The sequence below is a fragment of the Bos indicus x Bos taurus genome, chromosome 4 (assembly GCF_003369695.1).
Source record: "Bos indicus x Bos taurus breed Angus x Brahman F1 hybrid chromosome 4, Bos_hybrid_MaternalHap_v2.0, whole genome shotgun sequence".
NCBI classification, from domain to species: Eukaryota; Metazoa; Chordata; class Mammalia; order Artiodactyla; family Bovidae; genus Bos; species Bos indicus x Bos taurus.
Window position 1 is genome coordinate 63,712,143 of NC_040079.1, and position 24,604 is coordinate 63,736,746.

Sequence of the window (24,604 nt, forward strand, 5' to 3'; positions counted from 1 at the left end):
TGTGTCTCCATGCTGAAGTTCTAGTTTTCAGTTATTAATGCCAACTTATGTAGGCATTCCCCCAAGACTAATCTTGAAGTTGTATGGTATGACCTGTGCAGAATCTCAAGACTAATCTCCCACCATGTGATCCAAAGTTGACTAGAATTGTAAATTATATGAACTCTGGCCAAGGCCCCGTGCAGGCACCCATAACAAGGCTTTTCATTGAAAATCAGCAAACAATAAATAGGAGCCCTTATTGAATGAAAAAACTATCTAAGTTAAAGACACAGGTTGTTTTAAATAAAACAAAAGTCAGGGTTCTCTGGTGGTCCAGTGGTTAAGAATTCTCCATGTAATGCAAGGGACACCAGTTCAATCCCTGGTCCCGGAAGGTCCCACATGCAGTGGAACAACTAAGCCCATGGGCCGCAACTACTGAGCCTGCACTCTAGAGCCTGCAAATTGCATCCACTGAGCCCACGTCCTGCAGCTACTTAAGCAAGAGCGCCTAGAACCTGTGCTCGGAAACAAGAGAAGCCACTGCAGTGAGAAGCCCGTGCACCACGATAAAGAAGAGCCCCGACTCGCCACAACTAGAGAAAGCCCACACGCAGCAGCAAAGACCCAGCACAGCCACAGAATTCATAAATAAATCTTTTAGAAAAGAAAAAAGGTCAAGAAGGTAATTATCCTGTGCCTGGAAACTTGGGTCTCTAGAAACCAGATTTGTTTGGGAAATCAAGGAATGTCTGGAGTGTTCCTAGAATGTGCTTCAGTCTCAGGACAGGAACAATGACAGGATGAGAACAAATAAATGAAGGATAATTTGGCTTTAGAAGGAGAAACCTTTTTTGGAGATAAAGTTGAGATCTTACAGAACAGATTCAATAGATATTAACAGAAAAGTGAAATTGAAGGACAGACCTTCAATGTCTGTCCTGTACTTGAAGGGACACTATACTGTACTTGAAGTTTCATTCATTTAAGAGGTTATTTCTTAAATTGGTAGATATTTGGTGGGACCATCTGGAACATAAGGACAGAAATAATTAACTTAGTTCCAAGGAAATTGAATAAGAATATAAGCAAAGTCTCAGTGAACTGTACCAACTGTCCCAGAGGGAGCACGGAGCACAGATATAGGCCACTACTGGGCAGAGTGCTCTCTTAGAGCTACGTAGAGCATCCTTGGAAAGAACCCCTAGGGAACTGTGCCTTCAAGACTGGACAGTGGTGCCAAATGTGCCTGAACATCTGGACCATTTGAGAGGAGAACAGCAGGCCAATGCAAGTAAACTATTCATGGGATTATTAAAGGAGTTTCCAGATGTCACTATAATTATACATGGCGTTAGTGCTGCCTGTGCCCAGAGGGAGCACACCTGAGAAATTTTGAGAATTAAGACTCTAAATGAAGACTCTAAATGAAGGCAACAAGAAAGGTGAAACATAGTAGGAGAGAGTGACCAGGACAATGATAAATGAAATACAACCCTGAATTGGCATTAGCCCAGTCAAAAAATCCATGCTGAATATCTAACTTGGAAAAGTGAGAGTGCCCAAGGTTTTTTTGAACAATGATTGCCTTTGAGCAGACCAGAATCTAGTAACTTATCTCTCAGAACAGAAGACTCCATTAGACAAAATCTAGGTGAGAAAGGTAACACTGTCTGGGCCAGAAAGGAGACTTAAGTTTTCTAAAAAATAAAAGGGAAGCATCAGATCCAACAAATACTATTAGCCTATATGTATTAAGGAAGGAAAGGGATCAATTTAAGAAATAAGTTATACTGTGACAAACTCAGCTGTTCCTCCTAGAAAGCTGTAGTGAGGAAATCAAGCGCTAGGACATATCCACTATTGCTGGAAAAGGCAGAGCAGAGAGGAATACTGCTGGAGGCCTGGACCAGTCAAAAGCAGGAGAAGTTCTGGTGTGCTGAGGAGGCTTGCCAGAGGTATGTGTCCTTACCACCGCTCTTAGTCTGGTATTCCAGTTCCCTCTAGTATTTATTTATTTATAGTCATAATACTTCCCTGGTAGCTCAGATGGTAAACAACCTTATCTGCAATGAGGGAGACCTGGGTTTGATCCCGGTTAGATCCAAGTAAGATCTCCTGGAAAAGTGAATGGCAACCCACTCCAGTATGCTTGCTTGCCTGGAGAATTCTGTGCACAGAGGAGCCTGGTGAGCTACAGAGTTGGAAAGAGTTGGACACAACTAAGCTACGTGGACAAAGGAGCCTGGCAAGCTGCAGGGACACAGAGTCAGACACAACTAAGTGACTTTCACTTTCCTTTTCACTTCACAATAATAGTAATGTTTGGTTGGGTACATGGCTACCTGGAATAAAGACTGCATTTCTCAGCCTCTCTTGCAATACAGAGTATAAGCGTCCTTGTTCTATTGTATTTTGCTATATTAGACTTCTCTGATGGGTCAGACAGTAAAGTGTCTGCCTATGATGCAGAAGACCTGGGTTCGATCCCTGGGTTGGGAAGATCCCCTGGAGAAGGAAATGGCAACCCACTCCAGTACTCTTGCCTGGAGAATCCTATGGATGGAGGAGCCTGGTGGGCTACAGTCCATGGGGTTGCAAAGAGTCGGACACGACTGACTGACTTCATTTATTGCATTTATCAAATACTGCATTTTTTACAAATTGATGTTCATGGCAGTCCTGCATCAATCAAGTTTATCAGCTCCATTTGTCCAACAGCATTTGCTCACTTCATGTCTCTCCCATTTTGGTAATGCTCACAGTATTTCAAACTTTTTCATTATTATTGTACTTGTTATGGTGATCTGTGATCATTGATCTTTGATGTTTCTGTTGTCATTGTTTGGGGATGCCATGAGCACACCAAAACAGCCCATCTCTCTCTCTCTTCAGGCCTCCCTATTCCCTTTTACACAGTGTTGAACATAGGCCAATGAGTAGCCCTCTAGTGGCCTCTAAGTGTTCAAGTAAGAGTCACATGTCTCTCACTTTAAATCAAAAACTAGAAATTATTAAGCTTAGTGAGGAAGGCACTTTGGAAGGTGAAATAGAAAAGCTAGGCCTGCCAAACAGCCAAATCGTGACCACAAAGGAAAAGTTCTCGAAGGAGATGAAAAGTGCTACTCCAGTGAACACATGATAAGGCAAAACAGCCCTACTGCTGATACACAGAAAATTTTAATGGTCTGGATAGAAGATCAAACAAGCCACAATATTCCGTGAAGCTAAAGCCTGATCCACATCAAGGCCCTAACTCTCTTCAGTTCTCTGAAAACTTGAGAGAAGAGAGGAACGTGCAGATGAGAAGTTTGAAACTGCCAGAGGGTGGTTGATGAAGTTTAAAGAAAGAAGCCATCTTCATCACATCAAGGTGCAAGGTGCAAGGTGCAAGGTGAAGCAGCGAGTGCTGATGTAGAAGCTGCTGCAAGGTATCCAGAAGATCTAGCTAAGATAATTTACCAAGGTGACTATTCCAAACAACAGATTTGAGTGTAGGCAGAGCAGCCTTCTATTGGAAGAAGATGGCATCCAGGACTTTCATAGCTGGAGGACAGATGTCAATGCCTGGCTTCAAGCCTTCAAAGAACAAACTGACTCTCCTGTTTGGGCTAATGCATCAGGTGACTTTAAGTTGAAGCCGATGCACATTTACCATTCTGAAAATTGTGGGGTTGTTAAGAATTATGCAAAGTCTACTCTACCTGTGCTCTGTAAATGGAACAAAAAGCCTGTGTGACAGCGCAACTGTTTTACAACATGTTTGACTGAGTATTTTGAGCCCACTCTTTAGATCTGCCTAGAAAAAAAGATTCCTTTCAAAATATTAGTGTTTATTGACAATACACCTGGTCACCCGAGAGCTCTGATGGAGATGTGCAGCCGGATCAGTGTTGTTTTGATGTCTGCTAACCTGGTATGCATTCTGCAGCCCATAGATCAGAGTCATTTCAAGTCTAATTATTAATAAATGCATTTTCTAAGACTCTAGCTGCTAAAGATAGTGATTCTTCTAATGGATCTGGGCAAAGCCAGTTGAATCCTTCTGGAAGGGATTCAACATTCTAGATACCACTAAGAGTATTTGTGATTTCTGGAAAGAGGTCAAAATATCAACATTAACAGGAGATTGAGAGAAGATTCCAATCCTCATGGATGACTAAGGGGTTCAGGACTTCAGTGGAGGAGATAACTGCATATGTGGTAGAAATAGCAAGATAACTAGAATTGGAAGTGGAGCCTGAAGATGTGACTGAACTGCCACAACCTCATATAAAACATGAATGGAAGCGAAGATGCTCCTTAAGGATGAGCAGTGAAAGTTGTGTCTTGAGATGGAGTCTGTTCCTGGTGCAAATGCTGTGAAGATTGTTGAAATGACAACAGAGGATTTAGAATATTACAGAAACTTAGTTCATAAAGCAGCAGCAGGGCTCAAGTGGATTGACTCCAATTTTGAAGGAAATTCTATATAATAGGTTAATTCTGTGGATAAAATGCTATCTATGGAGTCGCACAGAGTCGGACACAAATGAAGCGACTTAGCAGCAGCAAACAGCATTTTATGCTGCAGAGAAAGCATTCGTGAAAGGAGGAGTCAGTCATGAGTCAAACTTCATTGTCCTATTTCAAGCCAGCCCAACTTTAAACAGCCATCACCCTAATCAGTCAGTGCAGTCAATATCAAGGTAAGACCTTCCACCAGCAAAAAGATTATGACTCACAGATGATGGTTAGCATTTTTTAGCAGTATTTTTAAATATCTGAAACTAATCCTAATACACCTAGAAATTCAAGCTGCAGAAATGTCAACAATAGCTTTAGTTCAGGAGCCTGCTGAGGACATTTTCCAGCCGAAACAAACTGCGGGGATGAAGGAAAAGCTCCCCTTACATGGCAGTCTTCACACGCCCAAGTGATTCCACAGCAAAAGGCAATGGTAGGAGCCACTGTGTCATTATTTAAAGCCCAGATTCCATGGATCAGGGAATGTTGGAGACAAAGTGTTGAAAGGGGAAATGGAAGTTAAGGGGTGTTAAGAGTCAAGGTGGGAAAGAAAGATCTCAAAACAGACTCATGAGTGGCCTTCCCATCACTGCTATTTCTAAACTTTGCAAGAATGCAAAAATTATGGGGAATAAAATAAAATCTTCTTCACCCTCTTAGGTTCTCTGGCTGGGTCTGCACAATAGTCTGATAACAGACATATTAAAATGAGAAAAGACCTACAAGTTTCTTTGATGTTACAGGTTTTACATGATGAGGGAGTTTCCCAGAAAGAGAAAACTCACAAAGAAACAGCTTAAACTTGGAGGTTTTATATCATTTGAACAAAAGGTTACATTTAAAAAGTGTCAAGGGTGCATGGCTAGCTCAGTCAGTAGGGCATGATACTCTTAGAAATGCGAAGACAAATGGAAAGGACTTGGGAGCTTCTAGGGGCAGCAAACTGTAGGAAGGCAAATATATGGGAAACCAATGGTAGCTAACTAACCTAGTTAGTAAGGTTTGGCTGTGTAGACTCACGGGGCCAGCCTGTCTCCTGTATTACTGGAAGTTGTCATTCTTTTTCTGGTATGGACAGTGAGGGGCTGGCACTGGGATGGGGAAACCTTCACATAGAAATTTGTGATACCGTTTTTCACAAGATGGGAGACAGCAAAGAGCTCATATTGTGCCTGCTTTTACTCAGTTGCCTTCAGCTCAAAATAATCCTTATGCCAGAGGACATATATTGGGATGGTGTATTCTGACCTCCTACAGTCTCATTTGTCACCCTGAGGGAAATATCTGTTGATTCTTCCCATGGGAATGGCAAAATATGTTGCCAGCTTTAACTTCTTGAGGGAGCTTCCTCCCAGTTCAGTTTGTTTACAGATCAAGGATTTCAGATACTTACACAGATGGACTAGCATCCTGTGAAGCCCAAATCAAGATGACACTGAATCTCATTTATGAAAAGTGCAAAGTTCTGGAAGCATCACTTTGTCTTGACAACTACTTGAAGGTCTTGGTATTGATTTTTTTTTTCCTATTGTTTCATTTTGTTGGTGTTGAGTGCTTTGATGATACTCCTTAAAAAGTGAGGTATAATGTAAATGTGGTGTTTAACTTCTGAGACTCTGAAAAAAGCCAGACTAGTGGTTCTAATGAGACCCTGTCCAAACTGCTGAAAGAACCACATATATGAAGAAACCCTCTGGTTCACAATGAGCAGAATTAGGGACTTCTCTGGCAGTCCAGTGGTTAAGACTTCAATTCCACTGTGGAGGGCACAGGTTTGAACCCTGATTGGGGAACTAAGATCCTACATGCTGCCTGGCACAACCGGGGGCAGGGAGGAGGGGTGGCAGAGAAGAATTAGAAACTGGGAAGGATGAATTTTAGGCTAATGCCTTTTAGCTTTAACTCAAGCAGAAAAGAGAATCTAATCTTAGAACTCTGATTTCTCCCTGGGAAATTCACAATGATAGAAGGGTTGTATTTAAATTGGGAACATCAGTATTTTACTGGAATGCATGCATGCATGCTAAGTCACTTCAGTTGTATCCGACTCTGTGCGACCCCATAGATGGCAGCCCACCAGGCTCCCCCGTCCCTGGGATTCTCCAGGCAAGAACACTGGAGTGGGTTGCCATTGCCTTCTCCAATGCATGAAAGTGAAAAGTGAAAGTGAAGTCACTCAGTCATGCCTGACTTTTCGAGACCCCATGGAGCGTAGCCTATCAGGCTCCTCCGTCCATGGGATTTTCCAGGCAAGAGTACTGGAGTGTGTTGCCATTGCCTTCTCCATGTTACTGGAGTATTTTCTCCTAAAACATCTTTACAATGTTATATAATCTCCTGGCAGAACCTCTGATAGACTGTCCTAAACAACATCAGTTCAGTTCAGCCACTCAGTCGTGTCCGACTCTTTACGACCCCATGAATCACAGCACACCAGGTCTCCCTGTCCATCACCGACTCCTGAAGTTCACTCAAACTGTTAGATATAATTCAGAATGAGAAGTGAAATGGGGAACTTTCAACTGGGCTCAGCATGGCCTATGATTACTTCAGTCACTAAATTGCCTTTTTGGGGCAATAGCTACACTTTTCACCACCAGGACCAGGAGAACACACAAAGAAAGTGTAGTGGCCATTTGGGTGGAAAGGGTGGGGGGTATGTTTATGGGGGGGCTACACTGTCATCATATTAAAAGATGATCTCCTGCAGGGGAGCCAGTCACATTCTCAGTCGGCCCAGAGTGTAATGGTTAAACCCAGGGAGCTAAGAGGATAAAAACTTGAGGAATGTTGGAAGGAGGGAACTCCTTTCCCCTAGCATCTTGTTTCTATGAGGAAAGGAATCCATTACAATAACATTCTGGGTTTCTTTCTGGCCCCATTCATTCCTATAAGGGAGGAATGAATTTTCTAACGGGAAATTTGGAGAATAGGAGCTCGGCATGTGTGACGCAGTGCCTTCCTCCTCCTTTTCTCTTTGGGATCTGTCTCTGCAGAGAAAACACATCCTGTTCTGCTCCTCCTTTCTGCAAACTTCAGAGTAGCAGGCTCTGCCAGGGCAGTTGGAGTCCTTCAGCTGTCCAACACTATGACCTTGTGCATAAGACTGCCCAGCTTTGGGGTTCAATGTTGAAAAACTCACTTGCCCACAGCTGTAAGCCATGTTTTTGAATATCATCTTTATTAGCAATAATGGTGATATTTCATCTCCACCTGCTTAACTCATGTTTCAGCTGGCTCTTCTGTAAGGTACAGTCTCTCAGCAAATGGTAGGTGTGGCCAGGATTACTAGAAAACTACCTCTCAGAGAATTAGCACTAAATACACTAAGTCCCAGTAATCAGGTGACAAAGTAGACTTAGTTCCATTCAGGACTAAGGCTGAGCGTTAAAGCCCTAGAATGCTGGCTGCATGTATACTTTTTGAAAAGCCTTTGGAACTAAAGTCTTAGGCTAAGTCCCACCAGAAACAGACCTTAAGAATTTGAGGACAGGTGATCAATTTGAGAGGTAAACCCAGGAAATACCAGTTCAGGAAGTGAAAGATAAAATGGAAGGAACACAAAACAGTGCATTAATGAAGTTTCTGCTATGGGAACAGGGCTTAGCCTTACTGAGTACCTCTGAGAGATTGCATAGAACACTTGTTAGAGTTGCCTCCCACCTACCAGCACCACCAAGGGGCAAAAAGCTGGAGATATTTGTCCACCAGCTCCACTGGTCATAGGTTGAGCCTTGCACATAGGTCTGGTGCCCTCAGGAGACTGGAGAAAACCCTCACCCAAAGTCTGAAGAAGCTGTAATACAAAAGGGCCTGAACAGTAACTGCTACAACTACAGATGCTGTATTATCACAAAAGTAAATGTTTTATGTAGACCTTAGCAGTCCTCACAGCTTCTCCATATTGACCTTCAAAACAGTGTTGTGAGGTATCTAGTCAGGAACTTGGATCCTAAACAGGAGTAAAAAGAGGTCAAGATAACTGAAGATCAGAGAGATGGAGCAAAGCACAACAAAGAAATCCATGACAAAATAATATATGGAAATTCAAAATGAGACAAAGCCAAGTCCCGAACTTCTTTAATGAATGAAGGAGTAGGAATTGTTTTGAGAGGATGGAGTCGGACTTGAATGAGAACAAGAGTAAATACTTTGATGAATTTATATGTAGAATTAACATACCAGTCCACTTCTATCAAGGGCATAAAATTGCAGCTATTGTTTGCTTAGTCTGCAAAAATAGCCACCCTACATCCTTAAAGTTTAATTCAACTATTTCTGTAAGCTTTAGAAGATGGATAGCTAAAGGATTAAACCAGGAGCTGTAGTTGAACTTTTATGCCTTATAATTGATACTTTGAAAAGCTAAAGCACATTCAATTCCTGAGGATAGCAATTTGCAAGATTGAATGGCACTGCAAGCCTGTTAATTCAAACTGAAAACATTCAGCTAAATTCATATTAATTTCACAGTGTTCTAATATTCAAGTGAAGCTATGTCCTTTGGGCTTGTAAAATTAGACTACAAAAAACATTTTTGAGGATATTTTCAGTCACTTGACTTGGATACACAGTGAGCACACAGTTTTACTAAATCAAACTAGTAAAACCATGTAGATTATGATTTTTGAAAACATTAGAAGAACAAAAGAATATGCTGTGGTAAATTGTAAACAGTAAAAAAAAAAAAAAGGAGAGAAAGTGAAAGACAAATCAAAAAATAAAAATCATTAATTGCTTACTCTCACAAAAGGCAACTCACTTCAATGCCTCTGTTGCTGACTACAAAGATGAAATCCAAACCAGCAGCCATGCCATCGGGATTGACCCCAGCCCTAGCTTCAAGGGATTCCTGCGTGGGGTAAGAACGTCACTGCAGAGATTGGGTTGTGCAGAGAGGGGCATAGCAAAGGCCTGCCCGCCATGACTGGTGCAGGTTGACACAGAGTGAAGGTGAGGAGTTCTATTATGCTGCTTAGGGAAGCTAGACCATCCCTTTCCTTTGGTTGCTGCCAAAACCACCTTTCAACCTTGAGAGAAACTAGCCCAAAGACTCAAGAGAAGGGCGAAGAAGAGAATTCCTGAGAAATGAAACCAGACCCCTCACCTCAAGATCCCCTGGACTTTTCAGTTCCTTGGGTCAATAAATCCGCTTTGTTATTTAAACCCTCAAAGTGGATTTTCTATTTCATACAGAGAGAGCTTCCCATCAAACATGGAGGCAACTCAACTTCTTACACAATCTCCAAAGCCCTCAAGAGTTTCACCTCCACCCTCCTTTCATGTCACTCTCCTGTGCCCACTACTCTCCAGGCAACCGGGCCTCCTGTTCACTGAACCGACATCACTTTTCCTACTTTGGTGTTGTCAGCTCGTATTCTCTCCATCTGTATGCTGTTGCCCCAGCTCTTTAACATTAGTGTCTCCTCAGCATTCCACCCTCACTTTGACCCGCTGCACCTCCTGGCCCAGCCCACTTTCTATTCCTGCACTAACTTGTCTGAGACCAGTGCAGTTTCAGCGACCCCATAAGAGAAGCAGAGGGGGACAGTCACGCTGTTGAGTTGGAAATAGTCTTGGGTGCAACAGGCAAATATTGTATTTGGTCTCCTTCCACTGTCACCTCTTGGAGGAAATTATACAGTAGATTTGTGGGGATATCAAGTTTTTCTAGACTTCCCTGGTGGCTCAGCAGTAAAGAATCCTCCTGCCAACGCAGGAGACACGGATTCCCTTGGAAAAGAGAATGGAAACCTACTCCAGTATTCTTGCCTGGAGAATCCCATGGACAGAGGAGCCTGGTGGGCTACAGTCCATAGGGTAGCAAAGAGTCAGATATGACTGAGTGACTAAACAAGTTTTTCTGGATTTAAAATGGAATACAAGAGGCTGCTCCCCAGGAGACTAAAGCCGGACTGCACTTTGCTGCTGGCTATGTGGGTGGAGAAGGTCTCAGGCTGACAGCTGGTGGAGGTGGGGCACAAAGAGAAGGTGAGGGGAGAGACAGCAGCAAGACAGTAAAGATGAGGGAGGCTGCAGGGGTCAGAGAGGGCAGACCGTCCAGTGCAGAGAGAGTTGAAGAGGACTCTGAAGATATTTTGATGAACAATGCAAGCTGTCTTCCTTAAATACATTCCTTGGGAAACAGAAAATAGCTTAGAGGTCACCAGGGGTTGCAAAGGGGGAATGGGAGTTACTGTTTGATGATTATAGAGTTTCTGTTCAGTGTAAGGGAAAAGTTCTAGAAATAGACTGTGGTGGTGTTGCACAACATGTGAATTTAATTAATACCATTTAAAATGTCAAAATGGTCAATTGCATGTTAGGCATATTTTACCAGTTTTCCAAAAAAAAAATACCAAAAAAGAATAAATTAAAAAAAAAAAAAGAAAAACTAGCTAATTGTGTAAAAGATGAACAGGAGTAGGTCCGGCTTACGAAGGAGCCTAGCAAATTAATCTGATCAGAAGGTGACGAGAACTTCAATTAGGATAGTGAAAGTCAGAGGGAAAGGTTGAAAACGGAATGGTCAGGATCAAATGCGTCTGGTTTTGGACCCTGCTGAGTTTTGGGGGTGTGTGGTGGATACTGCCCAACTCCCTCCTTCAGGACTGAGGGCTGCCCTGAGTGCAGGTTGATAAGAGCCCACAGCTGCAGCTCTTCTGGGCATTGTCATTGGCCAAATGGTGTTGTATTATACAAGGGGTAGTGGAAACTTTGGAGGAAATGGTTTCTACCAGAAGGAGGGAGTGGTGGACAAAGAAGGCAATCTGAGAGTCTCCTTTGGATTTGGCAGCATGGAAGTCCGTGGTGAGTTTGGAAGGAGGAGTTTGTGCGGAAGGACAAGGTCTGGATCACAGCAGGACGGAGGCCACGTGGGAGGCAGCAAGGATGAGCTGGGCCTGCATCTGGAAGGAAGGGTAGGAATTAGGGGCAGGGAAAGACCTGCCAGGCAAGAAAACAGTGTGAGCCAGGGAACCTAGGCCGGGGAATCACTCAGGTGAACTGGAGGAAGTCAGGGGAAGGCAGGCCCCTGGCTAGAGAGGTGGGTAATACCCAGATATGGCTATGGGGTTTTAGCAGAATTAACCAGGCTGTCTCCACACATATGCCTGAGTTCCAGAAACTGTCCTCTGGTGGGCACTGGGCATTCTCTCCCTAGCGTGACCCTGACCATTCATGCCAGATGAATGTTTTGACTACAGTCCCTTGGACTATGTTTATGAATGCAGGCATAATACATTTTCTGAAGTGAAAGAGTTTATTTCTGTTGTGTGTTGTGTGTGTGTGCATCCTCAGTTGCATCTGACTCCTATGACACCATGGACTGTAGCCTGCCAGGCTTCTCTGGAATTTTTCAGGTAAGAATACTGGAGTGGGTTGCCATTTCCTACTCCAGGGGGTCTTCCCAACCCAGGGATCGAACCTCCATCTCTTATGTCTCCTGCATTGGCAGGCAAATTCTTTACCACTGTACCACCTCAGGAAGTATTTAATACATCTATCAAATTGCATCCATTATAGCTTCTGCCACTGTAAATTTTCTTTTGTGACCATTGTTTTTATCAAATCTAATTACCCTTAACAAATATTTGCAGATCTAAATTTTATCAAGGCAATTTGGTCTTTTTGAAAATCTCTAACAAATTGTACAATGTGACATTTTAACCATCATCAGTTCTATTTTGAGATTATTCTCTCTAATAAAACTCATTAAGACTAGGAAAAGAATATTCCTTGATGAAAATTTGTTGTCAAGGCTTCTGGAGTTGATCTGTTTTCTTTTTGAATGTACCAGGCAAAACCTGGACCCAAGAAAGCCTCATGGTAGTCCTGTTACAAAGGGATAAAAGAAATTTCAGTGTGATACTTAATATTTCCTGTTATCAATGAAATTCCAAGGCACTAATTAAAGAGTTCTTTTAACTCTCCATGCCCCTGCCTTACAATCAATGAATGATTTAAGCCCTGGCGAGAATCTGGCTTATTAATTTAAAAGATAGCTTTCATCTTTGTACATTCTTCTTTCCCTCAGAAAGTGACAATATAGTTATTTAAATCTCCCTTGAAACCAATGACAATATTAATCATGTTTTTTAAATGCCTTGGTTAGTGAAATTCTTTCAGTAGCATGTTATTACCCCAGCCATTGAAGTAACCTGGGTTAAATTATAAAAGCAAGCTCTCACCATGGTACATATAATAAGCAGACTTACTTTTAACAAGTGCCCTAGCGGTTTTGAGTCCAAAAGCCTATGAACCAGGCTTTGTAAACAGCATATTATTAGTAGAGGCTCTTGAGTCAGAAGATCCTGGGTTCAAATCTTGCCTCTGACATTGATCAGCCACAGAACTTTTAAAAAGTGAACTTTAACTTCTCACAGCTGCCATTTTCTCCTTTGTGAGATGGGCATCTTACAAATAACAATGGCTATCTTGTAAGTTTGTAAGCTGGTGCTTAGCACCATGATAATAATGGCTGCCTCATAAGTTTGTAAGATCATGCTTAGCACATAGGAAAGGTTTAATAAATATTAACTTTTGTTATGATGGATTTATTCCTAAATCCTGTGGGAGGCACCAGGAAAGTTCCTAAGGGTGTGGTGACCATCACCCTGGGGCCTTTGTCATCCTTCTTACAAAGAGCCTTTGTCTGAGCACAGCCCCTCCCATTTATCACTCCCTCCTTTGTGTTGTCTTTCTCAAATTCTTTTCCTCTTCAAAGCTGTCCTTGATGTTCTTTCTAACTTGATTTCATCAATATAAAAATACTCACAGACATGGGCACTCATGATACTACTCTCTGTACTTATGAATATGTTAGAACTCTTCCCTAAGAAAAAATGTTTTAAAAATCATTATTCATTTGGGCTGCTCCACACACACCTTCCCTAAGGATGGTTCTGACTAATATCACATGAAATGTACACCTGGGCAATAAATTTCAGGCACCATCTCTGGAACTCCTACCACATGTGAATCACTGGAGAGCTGCTACCACAGCAACACGTTTAGGTGTAAGGCTTAGCCATGGCCCTAGCATGGTCCTCTGTGAAGAGCATCAACCATCCCAGTACATACAATGCTAATTTGTCAGAGCTGTGGGAGTTGGATTTTCCAGGCAGACTGTGATCTCACTGCTGGGATAATCCAGTTGTCAAAGCCCTATCTGGGGACCTGGGGCTCTGGAGCCAAATCTCTAACTCCCATCAAGATTCCCCACAGACAAAACTAGATTATAGGAATAAGGTAAAAGAATGGAGATAGATGATAATGATAATAATATTCATTATTAGTAGTGGGAAAGAAATTTAAAGCACTGCCTGAATTTCCACAGCTCAGTATCAACATTTTATAAAAAGGTATAAGATCACTGCCTCCACTTTCTTATGTGCATTTCAGAAATAATAGAACCTATCTCATAAGGGTATCACAAGAAATAAATAAGGTTGTATTTTTAAAGTGCATCCCCTAATTCCCACAAAATGTCAATGGCATTTTTTGCATAAATGGAAAAACTCTATCATAAAATGTGTATGGAATCTCAAGCAACCCAAATAGCCAAAGTAATCTTGGAAAAGAACAAGATTGGAAATCTCACACTTCCTGATTTCAGACCATATCACAAAATTATGGTAATCAAAGCAGTGTGGTTGTAGCATAAAGACACACAGGTGTTAGCTCATAAATCATAGAGATTCTACCATGTAGGAGGCATTTAATAAATATGCTATCATCATCTTCATCAACATGAATCCTAATTATAATTACCCATTTTTCTCCCAGCCTCCTCCTCCATATTCTGAATATTGATGTCAGTCATTTAATTCAGATTCCTTCCTTTACTTCTTTAGACTGAGTTTGCCAAGTTTTGACTAAGTATAAGGAGAAATGTGACTTAGGTAGGGATTAAATGAGGAAGAACAGGTTCCAGTCTCATTACGCCACAAGGAGTCAATCTGACAGAATCTTCTCTACCTTCCAGGGTTTTGATGGAGGTGAAAGAGGAGTGAAAAAGCTGACTTAAAACTCAACATTCAAAAAGCTAAGATAATTGCATCCAGTCCCACCCCTTCATGGCGAAAGGATGGGGAAGAAAATGGAAGCAGTGACAAACTTTATTTTCTTGGGCTCCAGATTCACTGCAGATGATGACTGTAGCCATGAAATTAAAAGTTGCTTGCTCCTTGGAAGGAAAGCTATGACAAACCTAAAGAATGCATTAAAAAGCAGAGACATCACTTGGCCAACAAAAGTCTGTATAGTCAAAACTATAGTTTTTCCAGTAGTCGTGTATGGATGTGAGAGTTGAACTATAAAGAAGGCTGAGCACCAAACAATTGATGCTTTCAAACTGTGGTGCTGGAGAATATGCTTGAGAGTCTTTTGAACTACAAGGAGATCAAACCAGCCAATCCTAAAGGAAATCAACCCTGAATATTCATTGGAAGCTCTGATGCTGAAGCTGAAGCTCCAATACTTTGGCCACCTGATCCGAAGACCTGCCTTATTGGAAAAGACCTGGATGCTGGGAAAGATTGAGGGCAAGAGAAGAAAAGGGGGCATCAGAGGATAAGATGGTTGGATGATTGGATGACATCATCAACACAATGGACAGGAGTTTGAGCAAACTCCGGGAGATAGTGAAAGATGGGAAGCCTGGCATACTGCAGCCCATGGGGTCACAAAGAGTCAGACAGCCAGTCAGCCAGTTCAGTCACTCAGTTGTGTCTGACTCTTTGTGGGTCAGACAAGTATTAGAGCTTCAGCTTCAGCATCAGTCCTTCCAATGAATATTCAGGACTGATTTCCTTTAGGATTGACTGGTTGGATCTCCTTGCAGTCCAAGGGACTCTCAAGAGTTTTCTCCAACACCACAGTTCAAAAACATGAATTCTTCAGCACTCAGCTTTCTTTATGGTCCAACTCTCACATCCATACCTGACTACTGGAAAAACCAAAGCTTTGACTAAACAGACCTTTGTTGGCAAAGTAAGGGGTCTGCTTTTTAATACAAATAAGCAACTGAACAACAACAAAAGGGTTCTGAGTAGAAATGAAGGAGCTGTCTTTGTCCCACCACTGGCAGTTACTGGATGCTGGTCAGCAAGTCTAAAGGCAAAGCCATAGCTCACACAAAGCCAACTATGGAACCTTGGGCCCTGTTAATAACTTACACAGAATCTTCAGTGTATGTATGGCCAAATGGTATTTGTATTCTTGAATGCCACGCTGCTGGGTACATTCTCAATATCTGACAGCACAGAGTCTAAAACAAACAATCTAAAGGAGAATTTCATTGTGTAGGTAATTTCAGAGCATCCTTGAGGTCAAGAAATAAAATGTTGGCCAGATAGCTCAGAGGTCAAGATCTGGGTATGTGTTTTTCACTGCCTCCAGCTACAACTACTCCTGGTGTTCAGAAAGGCTTAACAAGAATCAGGACTATTTCTGAGTGTTTATCAGCAGCTGCCAGAATTGTGAGTTGACATTCTCTTAGAGCAACATTTTTTTTTAATTTTTTAATTACGGGATAGTTGGTTTACAATATTGTGTCAGTTTCAGGTGTACAGCACAGAGAGCAACATTATTTGGTGTCCTGGGTGGAAGCTGTTTTCTTTTTTCTTCCCTGAAATAATAGCTACAATTTAAATATCATCAACGGTAATGATCAAATTTGAGTTTCATTTTATGTTGCAAAATTTGTTAGTCCCAGCTTACTCTACTCATGCCATTGTAAATCTACTACTGCTGACTTTTATTTAAAGGTCTTTGTGTGGGAGATGGTTTTTCTTCAACCCTATTTTTTACCAGGAGATAATTATATATTCATCAATCTATACACAGGTATGACTCTTACAAACACAGTCAAGGAAGGAATGTCAGGCATTCTTCTCCATCACATGCTGTGCATGCCATCACAGGTGGATTCTATCAGAGTTTCCCTTCTCTTGTGTCTCAAGCACCACCAAGGCAGTTGGTGACTGCTCTCACACTCACACACTACAGCAGGGAGCTGTCACCTCACTGGGTACCTGGATCCTTGGTATTTGCAGCTGTATACTGGAGACCCCAGGGCAACCGGAGCTTTCCAAGGAATTTACATAATAAAGGGAGAGTTTTCTGTTTTCCCAGAAATTGAGTCATAATGAAAATCAGGACACTAGTGTACCCCCCTCATACCTTCCATGGAATCGTGGGTTGATAAGCATTTAGGCACCAGCCGCAGGCGTGCACACCTCGGGACTTTAGTGCACACAAATTCAGGATGTCTTAGAGAACATGAAACATCAGGGACTGGGTCTGTGCTACAGTCTCAATTGGAGATTAGGAACCTGGGGTCCCTGAACTTTCCCCAATGGCTCTCTGAATATGAATGGGAAAAATGATATCTTTATTGCCATTAACCTTAAAGTCATAAAGTCAAATTTAGTACTTCCTTCCACTGTGAATATAGGCAACAAATCACAGTAGAATTAGCAGTGCTTTTGAGAATAGAAACCACAGGTACATTCATATAACATCCAGCTGTCACAGACATCTCAAAATGCCATTTACATTCATTACTAATTCAATAGTTACTTTACCCACCACTGGATCTTGTTGTTGAATGCATTAATAAAGATGCACATATATTACTGTATCTTAACTTTCATTAGTATTTTTATGACTACATTTAACATATGTGGTTTCCTCTGTATTTAATTTTATTTGCAGTGTGTCTCCAGGTGTCCAGAAAACTCTGGAAGAAGACTGGCCCCTGGAAGAAATGATCAGTAGCCCAAGGACTTCTGGTCACAGCGCTGTGCAGAGATCTTCCAGTGTTCTTCAGAAGGCCATCCTGTCTCCATGAGTCATAACCAGGGCTGTTGTTCCCAGTACATCAGTGAGCATCAGGAAAATATTAAATGCTCCTTAACTGGTTAGTGAATAGGCACTGATCTGAGCTCTCTGAGTGCCCTTCCACCTCTCCAGACACCCTGGCTGCAGGAATCCCTGGTGAGCACTAAAGCGGAACAGCCTTTGAACCAGCTAAGTCTTCCGCTGCCTGAGGTCGTCCTGCATTTCCCCCCACCCCATCCACCTCCCACCATTGCTGCCAGAGCTATCAGACCCAACCCTCCTGAAAGAGGGACTGTCATCTTGCAGGGAAACAAGCCCAGTACCCACCTGACCACCCCAAGGCTGCAGTGTCCTGCTTGCCTTGCCTTTTGCATGGCCTCTTTGGGCCCATAGTGTTGAAGTATTTTGACTATCCTCCTAGTCACAGTCACACTCTCCTGCCCCTACATCTCTGCCACTTTCACAAGGGAGATATCATGAATTTGTACTTGCTGACATGTTGTGTGAAGGGCCCCAAGGTCCCACTTCTCTATATTTTTCTAAAAATGCTACCACTGGATGAACCCAGTGAAATTCACAAGAATGACAGTGTTGCACTGGAAAAGACCCTGACGCAGGGAAAGATTGAAGGCAAAGGGAGAAGGAGGCAGCAGAGGATGAGATGGTTAGATAGCATCACTGACTCAATGGAAATGAATTTGAGCAAATTCCAGGAGATAGTGAAGGACGGGGGAGCCTGGTGTGCTGCAGTCCATGAGGTTGCAAAGAGTCAGACAATAACAATGTTGCACTGAAGGGGAGGCAGCTTGTAGGGGAGGCAGCTCACAGGTGCTCTGCCTCTACCCTGTCAGCTGTCATTCACTGAACTAAACCCTGAACTGGGGCTCAAGCCCTGTGTGGTCCTTGGAGGACTGAGGCCCCCCCGTTCTCCTTGGCTCTGAGCACATATCTACAGCTGACCTTCACTAAGATCTAGACTCAGATTTCTAAGTGAAAATGGCTAAATAGCAGCTCTCCATCATCACCTATGGGGCTTCCCAGGTGGCGCAGTGGTAACGGATTCGTCTGCCAATGCAGGAGAGGCAAGAGACATGGGTTTGATCCCTGGTTGGGAAGATCCCTGAAGTAGGAAATGGCAACCCACTCCAGTATTCTTGGCGCCTGGAGAATTCCATGGACAGAGGAGCCTGGCAGACTGCGGTCCATGGTGTTGCAAAAAGCCAGACACAGTTGAGCACAAGCACCTGACCACCACCTATATGACACCTCACACACCAAAATAAGGGCCTTTTCCTAACTCACAGCTCTCACATAGGTAGGTAGATAGCTTCATTATTGCTTTAAAGTAAGGAAATTAACAAAAAACTTTGGAAATTTCTCTACTGATCCAAGAATGTCCCATTCAAACATTTTGTTCGCAGGCTGGTATATTATTTCAGACTCTAAATGGCGAATGATGCCTTTTGGATGTGGGGATCTCTGTGGTGTGCTGCTGAGCTGTTGCTAAGGCAGCCTGGCTTGGGTGTCAGCTGGGAGTGGCTTTCCGGCTGCTCCAGTGGGCTGGGCACTCAAAGTCAAAATAGCTGAGTGGATTTTCTCTCTGTCGTTTCCAAGCCGCGTGCCCCTGGGGAACCACTCGGGTTTCCAAGCCTCAGCTATGTATCTAACCCAAAGTCGGTGTGGGGTTTAAAGGAATGTAAAAGGCCCAGCCCATGACTAGCATATAATAAGAACTCAGTCATTTGTTATTTTTGTTATCTTGGACTGAACCAAGGGGTTGCATGCAGCCAACAGTCTGTTTGGAAGGGTAGAGGAAGGGCTCAACTTTATTATATCATTGTTGACTGAAATTCTTCATTATAGAGGCATTCTTGAGGTTAATAACTTTTTTAAAATGCAAATAGCTCTAGGGTTTACTTCATTAAGCAATTAGCTGTCACTGTCACTGAAAGGATATGTGTGATTGGGACAAAAATATAACCTGTGATTGTCCATAGCTTCCCCTCCTCTGGAGACTGGCAGTGAATGAGGTGAAATATGCTTTCAAAGAGAGAGAGGATGAGGGGGAGGGGCAGGTCCATAGTCCTGGATCCCCAGGGGTTCCTGCCAGGTAGGCCTGAATCTGAGGCCCACTTTCCACTGTGCAGCCTGAGGAGGAAGAAGGTGCTTTGGGGAAGCACTAAAAAGAGAAAACTTGAGGCAGTTAAAGTTTAGAAGAAAGTTGGTGGGAGAAGGGGGATGGGGACTGTGATGTACCACTGCTGTGGTCGACATAATTCGTATTCCAGGTCAGGTGCTCCAGGAGCAGGACTACGATGGAGTCTGCACTGTGAAGATTACCCAGTCAGTACATCTGGGAAAAGCGTAAAAAGGTCTTTCATTTGATGATTATTTTGCACCCTAGAGATTGGGACCCCATCCTGTCAGAGTAATGCCGATGACCATACTTCAGCTATGCCCTCAGCCGACCGTTTCAAGGCTTTCTTGTATGGGCAGCTTCTGAGAGATGTGGAATGTGCTGCAGCCCGAGGAGCCCATGGTCCTGGGCCCAGTCTTGCTCTTCTGCTGGGACCTGGTCCCACAGTCTGATGTGATGTTGTATGGGATCTCATACCAGTGGATCAAACACTCTGTAAGGTCTTAAGATAGTGGTCATGGCTGAGGCCTACAGATGGAAAAGGCAAATCTGTATCCAAAATATGTGTATATTCTTGAAGTGCTGGTTTGTCTAGGTTTGAGGGGGCCCAGTATAGTCAATTCCTTGTAAGTTGACCACTTGGTCTCTTCAAGGAATGGTGTCATATTGGGGGCTGGCTCATTGCTGGTCTCTGTTCAACAATGGTAATTATTAGCCTTAGGCCCTTCTCTTTCCACTCAAAAGGGGTGACCAGTACAAAGATTTATCTTGCTAAGTGAGAATCCATACTTCTGGCCCATGAATCACCGCCATCTTTGCCTCTGTGGCCAGAAGGGCTACTCACATCACAGCCTGAACCTGCTCTAGAACCCTTTCCCATTTTGCAGTCCTCAAAATCCAGCAGCCAATCATCTCACTCGGTACATGGGCCATGAAACTATCACTAGCTGTAGAAAACAACAGCTTCAGAATCCAGACAGGCCTACCAGGCATTGTGTATCCATCTTCATGGTAGATGGTAAAAGATGTATAATTTGTCTTTCCCCTAGAAGGGGATTTCAGCATACCCCTGACCACTGAGCTATAAATGTAGCAGGCCCCTATATATTCAGAGTTTTATCTCCCATCTCCTGGAACATCTGTGAAGGTATTACCAAGCCTGTTGGTCACCTCTTGGTTGTCTGGCCTAATCAACATAATGCCCGTAATGTAATTGGTAATTGTCATGTTCTGAGGAATACCAGGATAGTACAGAGATCTCCTATAATATATCTATGTAATATATACAAAAGAGGGCAGAAGTTTACATAGCTCTAGGGTAAAACTAAAAATGTATATTGTCCATTTGATGTGAATGTGAACTGTTTTTGACACGCCCCGCCCCCCTTTTTTAACAACAACAAAAAATCCCTAACTTTATTTAGCCTGGTATTTCCCAAACCTAGTGGCTCATGGAAACTTCTGCATACTTTGTGGGATAGTCCACAGGACACCACTTTGGGAAGTGCTATGGGGTAAGGCTCTGAAAGTGGAGGAAGGGGTCTCCAGGAGAAGCTATGTGGCAGGATTGAGCCACGGCAAGATTCCAGTACCAAGAGAGGAGGAAAGGAGGCAGCTGAAATGCCGGGGCTAAGGGCCCCAGAGCATAAGGAAAAGGTAAATGGGAGAGAGCAAGGGCAGGGCGGATAGAGAAGGGCAAGGAGCTGTTCGGATGCAGAGAGGAGAAAGGAGGCAGCGGCAACTCTGAGCATTCACATCTGGGGAGAGAGGAAAGGAGAGAGAAAAAAGGGGGTGAGGAGCGGAGGACATCCCTCACTCTGCACATTAATTTGTGAATGAGGGGGGTCTAAAACCTGTGGCTTTCCCAAGTGGGAGCTGATCACCTTTCTTGGCTGTGATAGAAAAGTCATTCCTGAGGCCATGTTACTTTCTCGAGCAAAGATAGTGGCTGTAATTTAGGCTCCTATGTGGTCGTGCTTGTTGTGGTCTAGCAGGAGTCAGCAAACCTGAGCCTGAGAGTCACATCTGCCTGTTTTGTATATTAAATTTATTTTATTTAAAAAATATATTACTGTGTTTTTTGGGAATCCAGCCACATTTACAAATTGTCTATAGTTGCTTTCATTCTGCTGCTGCTGCTGCTGCTAAGTCGCTTCAGTCATGTCCGACTCTGTGCGACCCCATAGATGCCAGCCCACCAGGCTCCCCCATCCCTGGGATTCTCCAGGCAAGAACACTGGAGTGGGTTGCCATTTCCTTCTCCAATGCATGAAAGTAAAAAGTGAAAGTGAAGTCGCTCAGTCGTGTCCCACTCTTAGCAACCCCGTGGACAGCAGCCTACCAGGCTCTTCCATCCATGGGATTTTCCAGGCAAGAGTACTGGAGTGGGGTGCCATTGCCTTCTCCGGCTTTCATGCTACAACAGTAGAATTGAGTAATTCAAACAGGAATTCTATGACCAGCAAAATCTAAATATTTATTATCCTTATCTTTATGGAGAAAGTTCATTGACCCCTGGTCTACAGTATCTTCCAGGCTCCATCTGGTTTCTTCAGTGCCTGGATTAGCAAATTAGATGGAGATATTTTGGGAACCACCACCCCTGCATCTTTTTTATCTTTAAGAGTGACACTAATCTCTACTTTTTCTCCCAGGATGCAGAATCACTGTCTTGAAGGGAGAAGGGGTTCAAGAGCCTTCCACATGGCCTTTCCCATGACAGCTCTTAACCCTGCAGGCCAAGGACTTGATGTGGGAGTTACACCAATTGCCAAGTATGTCAATCTAATTGTACATTTGGTGAGAGGGGAACAGGGCACAGGGTGGGTTCATGGACACAGTAGGCCACCAAGCCAGGACTTGGCTAGGATTTCATCTGTTATCTAGGCTTCATATCATTTCTCTGAACCAGGGGCCTGTGGTGATGCTTCAAGTCTCTGGGTATCAGCATCTCTGAAGATCTTGTTCCAACAGTCCTTTAAATGTCCAGGAATTCCCCTTTGCAGTTATCTGAGCAAATGCCACATGATGCCTTGAAGGGGGAAAGGTTTCTGCATTGTCTTCTGAGGTGGGGAGCTGGAGGGGTAATAGTTACTAATAGTGTAGGTGAACAGCTTCTCTAAGTCTGCAGGCTCAGCAAGTTCAGAGGAGTCTGAAAGTCAAAATCTCAGGGACCTTGATTGGATATTAAAGCCTCTTGAATTTGGCTCTTGGCTTTCTCCACCCTCCTAGAGGAGATGAGAGCTTCTTCATATACACTTCAAGAAGCCCTCTGGCTTCCATTCCTAGCTTTCAGTGGCCTCTTACTGAGTACTTCAATGTTCATTATCTTTCTGTAGTGCATCACTGACTCCTAGCTATCACTAGCAATCACACCAATACTCTTATCCATGTACCTGCTCTTTTCTCCATACATCTAAAATGCCTAATAAATCATTCTAGCTGGTACCTTCCCTTCTACCAGTACATGCTCCCAATTCACCACAGGTGAAAGTTTTAACAGTTGGGCCACCACCTTACCCCAGAGCTGTGTTCCTCCTACCAGTAACTGGTGTCCTCACCACCTGCCCGAGGTAGCTGATAACTGCTCCAGAACCGCATCTTATTGCCTACTTTGTTGGACTACTCCTGGTACAAATTCACATAGCTTGGGTTCTCTGGAACCAGATGCTGAGATGGGTGTAAGGTGTTTATTAGGAATCAACACCTGTGAAGGGAGGATGAAGGAAACAGTATTGGGCAGAGATTGAAGCTGAACTATAATGCAGGCTCAACAGAGCTTTGGCCAATTTGGCAAGGAACTGTGGAGCGAGTGTTCTCTGCCAGACCAGAATGAATGTGCCTTTAAATCTCCAATTTGCTCAGTCAGAGAATGTGGGCTGCCTTGGAAAGGGAGAGAACTCAGGAGAAGCAGCTCCTTGCAGCTGACTGCACCACATGTTCCTCCTTCTACTCCCAGCTGGGAAGAAAGTCCTTCCTTCCTTCAGAGGGGTTTGGACCATGTGTCCGTGTGTCTACCCCAACTCCTTTCTTGGTGTTGAGAAATCAAGGACAGAACTTGAGTTATTGTAAAATGATGTTTGGGGTTGTTAATCTGCACTTCTTGAGTGTGGCACCCCTCAGAGACTTCAAGGATAAAGCATAATGGCTGAGGAATTACGAAGGAATCAGTGCTCTAGAGTTTGGGCAACAGCAGTTTGTAGGAATGAAAAGAGACACTCCCTGGGAAAGGCACTGGGTTCTTGACAGAAGACCCAGTTAGGAAGGAGAGGGAATAAAAGGGAATAGGAAGGTCCAGGAGTCAGAATCTGCCTATCTTACAAGAGTGTCTTGTGTTAAAAAAAAAAAAGATAAAAACAAGGGTGAATGAGGGTGAGGAGCAATGGGAACCCTCATATATTGCTGATGGGATGTAAAATGGTATAGTTGCTTTGGGAAAGAGTGTGCATTTCTTCAAAAGGTTAAATATAGAAATAATGAATGACCCAAAAATTCCCCTCTGTGTCAAACCCAAGGGAAATGAAAATGTTATGTCCACACAAAAAATTGCACATGACTGTTTATAGCAGCATTGTTAATAATAGTCAAAAAATGGAAACAACCCAGATGTCAATCAGTTGCTGAATGGATAAACAGAATGTGATATGCATTAGAACACTTTTCAGTGATCAAAAGGAGTTAAGTACGGATACATGCTACAGTGTGGATGAACCTTGAAGACCATGCAAAGTGAAAGAAGCCAGCCACAAAAGACCACATATTCCATGATTGTGTTTATATGAAATGTCCAGAAGAGGAAATCTATGGAAACAGAGAGGAGATAAGTGGTTTCCAGGAGATGAGGGAAAGAGAAATAAGAAGAGGCTGCTATCGGGTACAAGGTTTCTTTTGGGGTGATGAAAATGTTCTAAAATTCATTTTGGCAGTTGCACAATTCTGAGAAAATACTAAAAACCATTGAGTTGTGTGCTTTAAATGGGTAAATCATATGGTATGTGAATTATTTCTCAATAAAGCTTTAAAATAAGGAAAGATTTCAGTCAAAAAAAGATAGCTTTGCATTGACTGGCCAGAGCTGTCTCTGAAAGGTGTTGCTGGTTGTGAGAATGTGGTATATTTTATATCAGTTTTTAGGTT